The sequence below is a fragment of the Procambarus clarkii genome, chromosome 51, assembly GCF_040958095.1.
Source record: "Procambarus clarkii isolate CNS0578487 chromosome 51, FALCON_Pclarkii_2.0, whole genome shotgun sequence".
Classification (NCBI taxonomy): Eukaryota; Metazoa; Arthropoda; class Malacostraca; order Decapoda; family Cambaridae; genus Procambarus; species Procambarus clarkii.
Window position 1 is genome coordinate 2,918,840 of NC_091200.1, and position 12,904 is coordinate 2,931,743.

Genomic DNA, 12,904 nt, shown 5'->3' on the forward strand with positions numbered 1-12,904 from the left:
TAGTTATCCTCACAGACCCAGAGTAGGTGGACCTCGGCTGGCCAGTTATACACCTGTTTGCCTCACTCAATAAATATATACAGAAGCGACTACTGTGTCTACATTCAACCCGAACAAGGCAAACGAATACTGGTAGCAGCAGTGGGATCCAGAAATTTTTTTCTGGAAGCAAAAGTTCCAGTACCCAGCATCGCCTCGTGTTCCAGCCAAAACCGCCGCCACCGCCACCGCCATAAGCCGCCATCCTGCCACCCACGCATCAAATATTGTGCCAGACCGGGGTCCTGCCATCAACCACTACTCCAGGCCAACGTTTCAGAAGTAAGGGTCAATATTTTCCTGTGAGAACGCTCACTCATCAGTGAGGAGGAAGGAAGCTTCCCGCGCCAGCCATTTTTGAACCTCGCGCCACCACGTGGGAACCACCTAGTGCACCCACCACCACCACCACCGCCACCCAAGCTGACAGTATCAAGCTTCGTGAGGGTGCAAGCTACTGCAATCGTCGTCAGCCATCGTCGCAGGTATCAACTGGTTATTCCATCGTCGCAATATTGTCGTCGTCAGAATTTATCTTCGTGCCTCTAGCCTGAACAGTGTGGGGTCCCTGAGTCTCGCGCCACCGCCGCCAGGAGCGCTGCCGTCGCATCCAGTTTGTAAACACGCCTCACATGGGCCTCTTCAGATCTTCACGACGCTTCTCCTACTTTGGCTACTGGTGATCCTCATAAATTACAACCCTGAGATAAGTAATTGCTAGTTGAGAACAACGTGCCAAGTGTTAAAAAGTGACTTATGTAATAATTCCCATAATATCCTGTGAATTAACCATTCAGTGACTTGTTAAATATTGGAGCTGGTTCAGTACTGCACTCCCCACAGTTTTCCTGTGTGATTTCAACATTCCTGCTTCTTACAGTAATTTCATTGAATTTTAATTGTTCTCCTAGAGTGTTATTGGTAAATTCAAATTCCAGTGAATTAAGAAATCCTTGTTTTAGTAGCAGTTAAGGATTTGTGCAATATAATTTTTTTTAATTTCTCCAGACCTAACTTGAAATTTATCCTTTAAGCATTTTATTTTAAACTTTTACCATAGGAGTTATATACATTCCTGTGTCCAGTTTATGTGTTACATCCATATTTCTTGCATTGCCACTTGTTGTGTTGAATCTTTTTAATGAAATTTTGCAATTGCATTTCCCAGTTTTTATTCTCAATTGCTGTGCTTAGTCTGGTTTAATTAATTTACATACATCTAATTCCAGTCATTTTTTTAATGAAAGATTGCTAAATTTAGTTTACAATTTGCTTGTTCTTGATTATTTTCTTGCCTAGCCCAATTTAATAATTTTATTTCTGCCATTTTTACTTTAGCCAAGTTGATATTTTTTGTGTTTATTTTTGTGTATACTATTTCTGATGCCAGGTGCACTTAATTATAATCTGCGTTCAAATATTACTTCCACGGCTGTGACAATGCCTACCACTGTTGAAACCCCTTCAGAATCAATGGGAACAGTTGCTCGTCCCAATGGCCAGAGATCAGCTCAGGAAATGGCTATTCCTCTTTTTGCTGGGGAATCGCGTTTATTAGAATCATGGTTTAGTAAGGTTGAAGCGAAAACAGTTGCACGTTTTTCTAAGCCTACTGATGCCGAATACTTAGCAATTGCACGGTCAGCCGTGGACACAACCAAAGGTGATGCACGTTTTGTTGTTGATGAGAAAGCCATTGTTAGCCTCCAGTCTTGGCCTGAATTTAAGGATTTCTTTCGCCGTCGCTTTGTTAATAAAGGAGACCTTGACCCATATAGGTTAGTCAAGAAAATTGCCAATGCCACCATGCAGCCTGGTGAATCGTTTAATGCGTTTACTAGCCGTCTCGATCAGTATCTGTATGCCTTAGTTTCTGCTATGAATAATTCAACTTGGTTAGATAAAGACAATAATCTGTCCCCTGAGGCTATGGCCAAAATGATAGCATTTGGTACTTTAATGCATTTTGCCCCCGAGCATACAAAACCAATCGTTGAGCAACAAAATTTTGGTGTTAAACATGAAATTGGTGAAGTGTTTGAGGCTATTAACAATGCCGCCGATAAACTAGCTCCCCGAAGTGCTCAACTGTTGCCACCCTCTGATGCTGTAAATGTAGTTACAAGTTCTCAGCATCCTCCCACAAATTCTCAAAACTCTTGGTCGCAGAAGCGTACCCATGCTCGTAGCCCCCAGTCAAATTCGCCGCCTCATAAAATGCCGAAACGCCATAGTCCACAACCATCCACTCCCTCATGTTGGCATTGTGGTAAGAGTAACCACCTTGCAAGGGACTGTTGGTCCGCCCCTAGATCATCACCTCCTAGACAATTCTCTCGGCCCCCTCATCAATCTAATCATTCTAGGCTTCCATATTGCACGTACCATAAACAAGTTGGTCACCACACTGCGGATTGTAGAGCTAGGCAAAGGACATCTCCACCTCGTAACTCCCATGGTCAGTCTTGGCGAGGCTCACAGCGTCCAAGACATTATCAGAACTCTCGTAATTACAACTCCCAGCCCAGCTATAATGCAATTTCAAATTATAATGCTCAGTCACAGAATGCTGGAGCTCAGAATGTTCACTCCATGTCGTCGGGAAACCCCCAAGGCCATCCGCTAACCAATTCAAGCTAGCCAATCCTAGTGCCCTCCCTGTGTATTCAGTAGCTACCCAAAATAGGTTTGGACACTTGACAGAGGAGGACACTGACTCTAGACCAGTTGTAGATGTTGACGGATCCACAGTAAATTTGACACAAACAAGACGCAGATATCCCAGACAACATAAGTCAAAAATAGTAACTTGTCCAGTCTCAAGTGATGGTCCCCTTGTATCAGCCATTGTACATGGCAGAGTTTTAAAAGTTTTTCTTGACTCAGGTGCAAAAATTAATATTGTCAAGCCCTCAGCTCTTAGAGACATTGAAAGTATGCACCCTACTATTTTAAAACAGTCACACATACCTTTTCTAAGTGGTATTTCAGGAAATAAAGTAAAAGTTCAGGGTGAAGTTGACCTCCCACTCAAGTTCAATGATGTCACATTGTCTATAACATGTTTAGTTGTTGACATTATTCATTTTCCTGGAGACATTCTCTTAGGTCTGTACACCATGATTGATGAAAATATTGCATTGTTTCCCCATCGTTGGAACATAAGTATCAAAGACCATGTCATACCTTTGTGTAGCATGTATCGACAGGGCCACGAGTTCAACCTTCAATCAGATTATGTTAATTTTGTTGACACCCGCCTTGCTAGCGTAGGTTTGTCAGATCATTGTCGTGGTAGCATACCCGAGAAAACGGGCACTCGATTGAAGCATAGTAGTTGTACAGTTGTTAAGGAGAATGAGTATCGGGACTTTCTGGAAGGGGACGCCCTAACGGATTCTCGTTGTCTCGCTCGCCTGGCAGCTTCCATCTCTGAAGTCAGTGGTTCCACGGCTACTGACACTGTGCTACACCCTCATTCTCTCACCAGAATAAGAGTTAAGGTTCAGGGAGTGCCTGAGTTGTCGGATGTGATTGCGGAAAGTGAAACATGTAAAGTGAATGGTACATTTGTTGAACCCTCCTGGCACACAGTGCAGGATGGTACTGTCTCACTTTTTATCGCGAACACAAGTAATGCCGATATCCATCTCCAGTCTGGTACCCATGTTGTAGATTTTGCCCATTACTCGTTACCGGTGCGAGTTGTGGATGATGTCTCCATGGATCATACTGTTTGTACACTCACACCAGGAGAACAGGGATCTCAGCCAGAGGTGCAAGCGCAACACCTCAGTCCTACTGATTTTCCTGACTCTGTGGCTCAGCTTTTGAAAATTTTGAACAAGAATAGAGCTGTTGTTGCTCTACCAGGAGAAAAATTAGGTCTCACTCCTCTTATTACACATAAAATTCCCCTTGAACAAGGAACTACGCCTATTTATGTACCAGCTTACCGTCTTCCCCATTCTCAGAGAGCAGAAGCAGATAGACTTGTAGAAGAAATGTTACAGAGTGATGTAATTGAATCGAGTAATTCGCCATGGAACGCTCCATTGATTCTTGTACCAAAGCGAGATGGGACTTGGAGACCTGTAATCGATTATCGCAAGCTTAACAGAGTAACAATACCTGATCGTTTCCCACTTCCAGTTCTCAATGATTTGTTGCAAAGTATTGGTCGAAACAAAGTATTTTCAACGTTAGATTTGTTGCAGGGATTCTGGCAAATCCCCCTTGATGAGGAAAGTAAACAATTGACAGCCTTTAGTACTCCCAGTGGTCATTTTCATTTCAAAAGAATGCCATTTGGTTTGCGTAGTAGTCCAATAACCTTTTCACGGCTCATGACAAATCTATTTCGTAGATTGATAGGAAGTACGCTTCTAGTTTACCTTGATGATCTCATAATCATGTCGCAAGATGTTCAGACTCATTTCCAGAACCTTGAAAAGGTACTTGCAAAGCTCGCTGAAGCTAATTTAAAAATAAAGCTTGCAAAATGTTCATTTTTAAAGCAAAAGATTAATTTCCTAGGTCATACAGTTACACCTTCAGGTATTACATTGAATGAATCAAAAATTATTGCTGCCCGTGATTTTCCAACACCTCGTACCGCAGAAGCCGTAAGACAGTTCACAGGTCTTGTAGGATTTTATCGTTCATTTATTGCTGGATTCTCTATTATAGCCGCTCCGCTTTACAAGTTGCAAAGAAAAGATGAACCCTTTGTTTGGGGAGAGGCCCAGGATCAGTCATTCAAAAAACTCAAAGCAGCCTTGATTTCGTCACCTGTCCTTAGGTATCCAGATTTTTCTAAACCTTTTACGTTGGTTACAGATGCTAGTGACATAGGTCTAGGTGCTGCATTACTTCAAACAGAAGGTCACAGAGATCACGCAATAGCTTATGCTAGCCGCACATTATCCAAAGAAGAGAAAAATTATAGTGCAACAGAACGAGAAGCCTTGGCAGTTGTTTGGGCACTTAAACATTTCAAGGATACAATTTATAATTACCCAGTTCATGTTCTTACAGATCACCAACCATTAATTCCCTTGTTCAAAAATAAGAATCCAGTTGGAAAGTTTGCTAGATATTTGCTCACAATTCAAGAATTCAATCCCACATTTGGATATATTCCAGGAAAGCAAAATGTTGTAGCGGATGCGTTTTCTCGACACGTAGCTGCGATTCAGTTAAATTACCCAGCATTAGATGCTACAGTAGTAGAAACGGAACAAAGACAAGACCCCATATGGGCACCCGTCATTAAATTTTTGACTAAGCAAGACACTCGCCCGATTCATAAACCACCAGTACCATTGAAAGAACTAGTTATGTTGGACAATTTACTGTGTAGAGTAGTAAAGCTAGGGACAGCCCCGAGGAAATGTTGTCAGTTAGTTGTTCCAGCTGTCTTGGTACCAACTGTGTTAAAAATTATCCATGATGCTCCTGCAAGTGCACATCCAGGAAAGGATCGTACACTCCAACAAGGTCGATTGAAATATTTTTGGCCAAAAATGGCTAAGGAGATTGCTCATTATGTTGACAGATGTTTAACTTGTTTACAGCACAAGGGACATGTTTCAGGACCTAATCCAATTCAGGTGTACCCAGCAACTAAAGCTCCTTGGGAACGAATATCGATGGACTTATTGACAAATTTTGCGGAAACAGAGAAAGGGAACAAACATTTGCTTGTAATGGTCGATAATTTTTCACGGTTTTGCGAACTAGTTCCTATCCCGAACAAAACAGCAGAAACCATAGCCAGCGCATTCCATGACCAAATAATTTGTAGATATAGTATGCCTAAAGTAATCCTTTCAGATAATGGTCCGGAATTCAGTAATAGTATTCTAACTAGCTTGTGTGATTTATATAACATCAAAAAATGTAGCATTATGCCTTACCATCCGGCAAGTAATGGACTAGCTGAACGTACTAACAGGAAAGTGTTAGATGCCTTGAGAGTCACGTTGAATTTTGATAACAACAATTGGGATGATTTTATACCCTTAATTCAGTGTGCTATAAATTCTTCAATTAATGTTTCTACTGGTGACACACCTCACGCTATTCTTTATGGTACAGATAAGATCCTCCCTAATGAATTGATTAACGTACCTCCTACTCCCTTATATAACGTAGATGATTTTGTTCAAGTGAAGCGTAGACAAATGCAATTAGTATTCAAGAAAATACGAGAACAACTGTCCAAAGCAACAGCCGAGTTCACTCTAGCAAGGAATGCACGAGCTAAACCCAATAAAATAACTATTGGATCTGTAGTAATGATACTTAACCAACACAGGTCTGGTCCTATGTACAAGTTAACTAAGAAATTTTTGGGTCCATATAAGGTAATCGAGCTTATTAAAGGTAACAAATACAGACTTAAGAACTTGTTAACAGGAGAGTATATAAATGAACATTTAGACCACATGAAGTTAGCTAAAATGACTGTTGACGAGACTGATGAGGAAGATGACAATGAACTTACCCAGACAGATACTCCTACTCAGACACCACCTCCTGTGGTTGACAGACCACTGGATGTTCAGCAACCCCATACTAGCAATTATAATCTTAGATCTAGACCTCTCGTTTCAACCGTGCACTCACCACATGTCCATTGGCTAGATGTTAACGAGGATATCTCTCAAGATGATAGTTTGTCGCATGAAGTTTCACCTGTTCCGGACCTTCAGTCAGAGCCAGAGTTGTATAGTGCTCTGGATGAGCTAGGTGTAGATATCCGCAGAATTTATAATTGATTGCACTCTGCAGTTATTCTGTTTGTTTTGAAAAAAAAAAAAACTCATTTGTAGTATTTCTACCACATGTGTCTTATTATTACCATTATATATTAATGTATAGTTTTTCTCAACTTTATTTGTTATGAATTAGATGCCATTGTTAAGTCTACTACCATTTGTATTTTTACAGTGCTTGTCATAAGAGTTATTATTGTTCTAGCAACCACATTGTGGCCAGTGAATCCTGACTGCTATCACGCAGATGTTAGTCTTCTTGATCCAGGTCTTGTATATGCTTGTAAATATATTGCACATTATATATATTGTACATTGGTCTTGTAAATATATTGTATATTTCGAAAAAAAAAAAAAAAAGAAAAAAAAAAATCATTATCTATCTTGAAATTCAATTGTGGTTGTTAGGTCAGAACTTTGTTCCATTAATGTAATAATTGTTTAATTTTGTATGGTTTTCAAGCACATGCCATTGACACATGTTAATAATTTTGTTTAGGCAATACCTTGAGTTGTATTGTTCATATCTGATCAGTAGACATACACATGTTCTTAATACTCTGGTTTAATCAAAGAATTGTTACCATGATTTTCACCTATTATGATGAATTTTTTTTTGGTGCATATATGCCGAGTTGTTAGTATTACGCACACCTGATCTTCTTTCAATGTTTTATTATGCAAATTTCACATGTAAGCCATTATTGAATGCCACCGAGGTCCTTTCAGTATCATTGTAACTATATAGCTAGCCAGAGCTTGTCGACAAGGGACGTCGACTTGGTAGCGTGTCCGAGCGGTGTTATACTCAAAATTCTGTCAGTTGAAATGTAACCAATCACAGGCAAGTAGGCCTCTGACGTCATGCCAGACAGAGGAGCATCAGCGATGCTCCCAGCAGCCTCAGTTATCCTCACAGACCCAGAGTAGGTGGACCTCGGCTGGCCAGTTATACACCTGTTTGCCTCACTCAATAAATATATACAGAAGCGACTACTGTGTCTACATTCAACCCGAACAAGGCAAACGAATAGGTGGAAGCTGGAGAGGGAGGTGGAAGCTGGAGGGGGAGGTGGAAGCTGGAGAGGGAGGTGGAAGCTGGAGAGGGAGGTGGAAGCTGGAGAGGGAGGTGGAAGCTGGAGAGGGAGGTGGAAGCTGGAGAGGGAGGTGGAAGCTGGAGAGGGAGGTGGAAGCTGGAGAGGGAGGTGGAAGCTGGAGAGGGAGGTGGAAGCTGGAGGGGGAGGTGGAAGCTGGAGGGGGAGGTGGAAGCTGGAGGGGGAGGTGGAAGCTGGAGAGGGAGTTGGAAGCTGGAGAGGGAGGTGGAAGCTGGAGAGGGAGGTGGAAGCTGGAGAGGGAGGTGGAAGCTGGAGAGGGAGGTGGAAGCTGGAGGGGGAGGTGGAAGCTGAAGAGGGAGGTGGAAGCTGGAGGGGGAGGTGGAAGCTGGAGAGGGAGGTGGAAGCTGGAGGGGGGAGGTGGAAGCTGGAGGGGGAGGTGGAAGCTGGAAGGGGGAGGTGGAAGCTGAAGAGGGAGGTGGAAGCTGGAGGGGGGAGGTGGAAGCTGGAGGGGGAGGTGGAAGCTGGAGAGGGAGGTGGAAGCTGGAGGGGGGAGGTGGAAGCTGGAGTGGGAGGTGGAAGCTGGAGAGGGAGGTGGAAGCTGGAGAGGGAGGTGGAAGCTGGAGAGGGAGGTGGAAGCTGGAGAGGGAGGTGGAAGCTGGAGTGGGAGGTGGAAGCTGGAGGGGGAGGTGGAAGCTGGAGGGGAGGTGGATGCTGGAGAGGGAGGTGGAAGCTGGAGAGGGAGGTGGAAACTGATTGTGCAAGTAAAAGCTGAATGTTCAAGTGCGAGCCAAGACTGGGAGTATTGTGCAGGAGTGAAAATGAAAGGTTCAAGTGAACAAATCCACAAGAGCCGTGACGAGGGTTCGAATATACGTCCGAGAGGATCCCAGACGCTGCCTTAATCGACTGAGCTACGACATGGTAAAAGAATTGCAACCGGGAAATCAACCTGATTTACCAATGTATCCTGCAGCCTCTCCGAGACACAAACCAGGGTTTTATGCAATTCCCCCCATGCTCCCGAGCTATGTCAAGAGGCTGTTCTACCTCTTCGCCCTTACTTCATTACACACAGAAATCACAATAGCGTGATGCATCAAATAAACAAATCCACACGGGCCGTGACGAGGGTTTGGAATTGCATTAAAACCCTGGTTTTTGTCTCGGAGAGGCTGCAGGATCCGTTGGTAAATCAGGTTGATTTCCCGGTTGCAGTTATTTTACCATGTCGTAGCTCAGTCGATTAAGGCAGCGTCTGAGATCCTCTCGGACGTAGGTTCGAACCATCGTATATATATATATATGTATATATATATATATATATATATATATATATATATATATATATATATATATATATATATATATATATATATATATATTTAGGGGTACCACCACTGGTTTAATTAAAGGGACCCACATCCTTGAAGAAGAAAATAAATAGTGTTCAGAGAAGACCTTGTGGATTCTCACTGAATATTTTAATCTTTTCCTCTCCTACCACCCCTATTATTTTTTTATTTTTTTTTTATTTGATTTTATTGCAATGCAACAGTTTACAGAAAACACACACTTATACAACAATATACCAATCAGTGTTCGAAGACCTCGTCCAGCTCCTCGGGGGTCGGGTGCGTACCCAAGATACAGCACGCATTTCCCCTCTGAACAGCGACACTGAGGCGCTGAAACATAAAACTGGCCACTCTTGGGTCTCTAGTCTTCCCAATGAGTTCCTCGCCCAGCTCCTTCAGGAACTTAAGTGCACATTTACCCCAGGCGCCCAGAGTCTCAGAGCCTATTGGCACGAACCTGTAACAACGTTCTAGGTCCCTGTACTTGTTAGTTTTCTGGGTCTCCCTGAAGGTGGCCGCCCCGCCTCCCTCAGCTGCGCTGTAAGGTAGATAGGTATCAGCCAATGTGGATGCACACGTGTAGTCCCACACGACCTGTTTACCTTCCCTCCACGGCTGCAGGGTGACTCCATCTGGGCGTTTTTGGCTGTTGTCAGGTCTGCACAACTGAGGTTCCCTTTGTGGGAACCTCAGTTGTGTGTATATATATATATATATATACATATATATATATGTGTATATATAATATATATATATATATATATATATATATATATATATATATATATATATATATATATATATATATATATATATATATATATATATATATATATATATATATATATAATCTTTGGACAACACCCACCAGTGGGACTCGAACCCAGAAAGCACAACTACCTTCCAGTAGCTGGCATAACTAGTATGCTTTAACCCACTACGCCATCAGACCTTACAAAAGAAGTAGATAGTTCGAGATATATATATCTCAAACATCTCTACCTCCCGAAGGCACCAGATGAGTGAGGGGTTAGTCTGCAATTTTCGTCAAGCCACTGTCAATGTGAGAGAACTCGTGTCCAGCTTATAATATAAGCTGGACACGAGTTCTCTCACATTGACAGTGGCTTGACGAAAATTGCAGACTAACCCCTCACTCATCTGGTGCCTTCGGGAGGTAGAGATGTTTGAGATATATATATCTCGAACTATCTACTTCTTTTGTAAGGTCTGATGGCGTAGTGGGTTAAAGCATACTAGTTATGCCAGCTACTGGAAGGTAGTTGTGCTTTCTGGGTTCGAGTCCCACTGGTGGGTGTTGTCCAAAGATTGTTTATCTTCACTTGTGGTTTATGCAAGTATAGGCTTATATATATATATATATATATATACGCAATTTGGTATAAAAATGCACATATTAGGCCACAGATTGCTCAATTAGACCTACGACAGAACGTGTCTGGTTGATATAGCTGTCAGCAGTTGTTATTCCTCTTTCAACGTTAATAGTAAGAAAGATGGACTTATGGACTTAAGATGGACTTTTTTGTGAAGGGGGAGGGGAAGGGGAGGGGCCAGGAATATTAACGTCCGCGAGGAGAGTAAATTTGTCTGTCTGTGGCGGAGTGACGTGTGCTGGTGTTGTTTACACTCACCTGATTGTTTACACTCACCTGGTTGTTTACACTCACCTGGTTGTTTACACTCACCTGCCTGAGTGAGGTGCGTGGTTGGAACACGTGGCACCACGGGAGTACTAGCAATTACTCCGGGTAATGTTCCGCTTGGTACAACAGGTGGTGATGTGGCTGGTGGACCTGTTGTGGCTGTTGTTGTTGTGGTTGTTGTTGTTGTGGGTGTTGTTGTGGGTGTTGTTGTGGTTGTTGTTGTTGTGGTTGTTGTTGTTGTGGGTGTTGTTGTGGGTGTTGTTGTGGTTGTTGTTGAGGTTGTTGTTGTTGTGGTTGTTGTTGTTGTGGTTGTTGTTGTTGTGGTTGTTGTTGTTGTGGTTGTTGTTGTTGTGGTTGTGGCTGTTGTTGTTGTTGTGGTTGTTGTTGTGGGTGTTGTTGTGCCTGTTGAAGCTATTGTTGTTGTTGTGGTTGTGGGTGTTGTTGTGGGTGCTGTTGTGCCTGTTGAAGCTATTGTTGTTTGATGCTCGCAGCATGGCATGTGCAATTGCAAACTCCATCACCAAGGAAGACGTCTGAGCCACGCTGAGCTGAACTTACTCAAAGTCAGGCAAAGTTCCGCATTGCACTCCAGACTCTAAGATGAGATCTAAAGCTACAGGAAGTTAAGGCGGGCCGGAGTGAAGATGCTGCTGCTGCTGCTGCTGCTGTTGGCCCCCTGGAGACGTGCTGCACTCCTAGCATCTGCCAGGCTGCTGGTCTGGGGTATACCTCCTCCTTCTATCTTTTACAGTGGGTTCTGTGCACTGGGGGAAACGTTTCCGCTGTTTGAGAAATACCTTTGAGGCGAGCCAGTCGACTCAAAGGTTGTCTGATACTGTTACAGGGGATACAGTCAGCTGCGACACACACACGCACGCACGCACGCACGCACGCACGCACGCACACACACACACACACACACACACACACACACACGGGCACACACTCACTCACACCGTCTACGTAGGATCAATCTTATATTATACCGCACCATCTTGGAGCCGCTACCAAAAAAAACATAAGGAAACCAGAAAAGGTTCAGGAGATTGCGATGGAGCTCGTTCCAGAGTTGCGAGGGATGGGATATGAAGAGAGACTGAAGGAACTATACCTGGCAATCCTGGAAAAAGAGAGATAGAGGAGATATTATATAGACGTATAAAATACCTAGGCAGATTGACAGAGTGGAAATAGAGGAAATAATCACAATGAAAGTCAGTAGAACAAGGTGGCATTGGAGGAAGTTGCAAACTCAGACGAGTCATAGAGATGCTAAAACGTTTTCATTTAGCGTAAGAGTAGTGAGGACATGATATAAACTAAAGGAACAGGATCTAAAAGAAAACTACATAAATAATTTTAAAAGTAGTTATGATAGGGAAGTGGGTCAGGCATCATTGCTTTAGATAACCGACGGCTGGAAAGGCGGGTTCCAAGAGCTAATGTTCGATCCTGCCGGCACGAATAGGTGAGTATACGCAGGTCCACGCAGTCGAGCAGATAACGCACTGCAGTCGTAGTCCTCAGCGCGTGGTCTCGATTCCCCGGTCTAGGCAGAAACAAATGAGCAGAATTTCTTACACCTGATGCCTCTGTTCACCTAGTAGTAAATAAGTACCTGGGAGTTAGACAGCTGCTATGGGCTTCATGCTGGGGATATGTGTGTGCGAGAAAGAGAGAGACATATCTACTACATGTATATATGTAGTAGATATGATAGAAGTAACAAAGGTTGGGAGTCATTATTTTAGACAAGGAATTGTTAGAAAAGCGGGATCCAATAACTAACAGCCCGATTCTTCAGGCACAAATACAAATACACACAGACACACACACCACGTCTCTTGTCTAATATACTCCACATGAACCTTTCCTCTTCTGAGAACAATAAGCCGCCGGCTTCCTGTCGCGGTCGAGGTCACTTGAGATGGTGGCCTTCAGGTAAACCCAAATAAATCCAGCCAAACCCTTTATATGAAAATACTTTGACATATAAATTTTTTAAACAA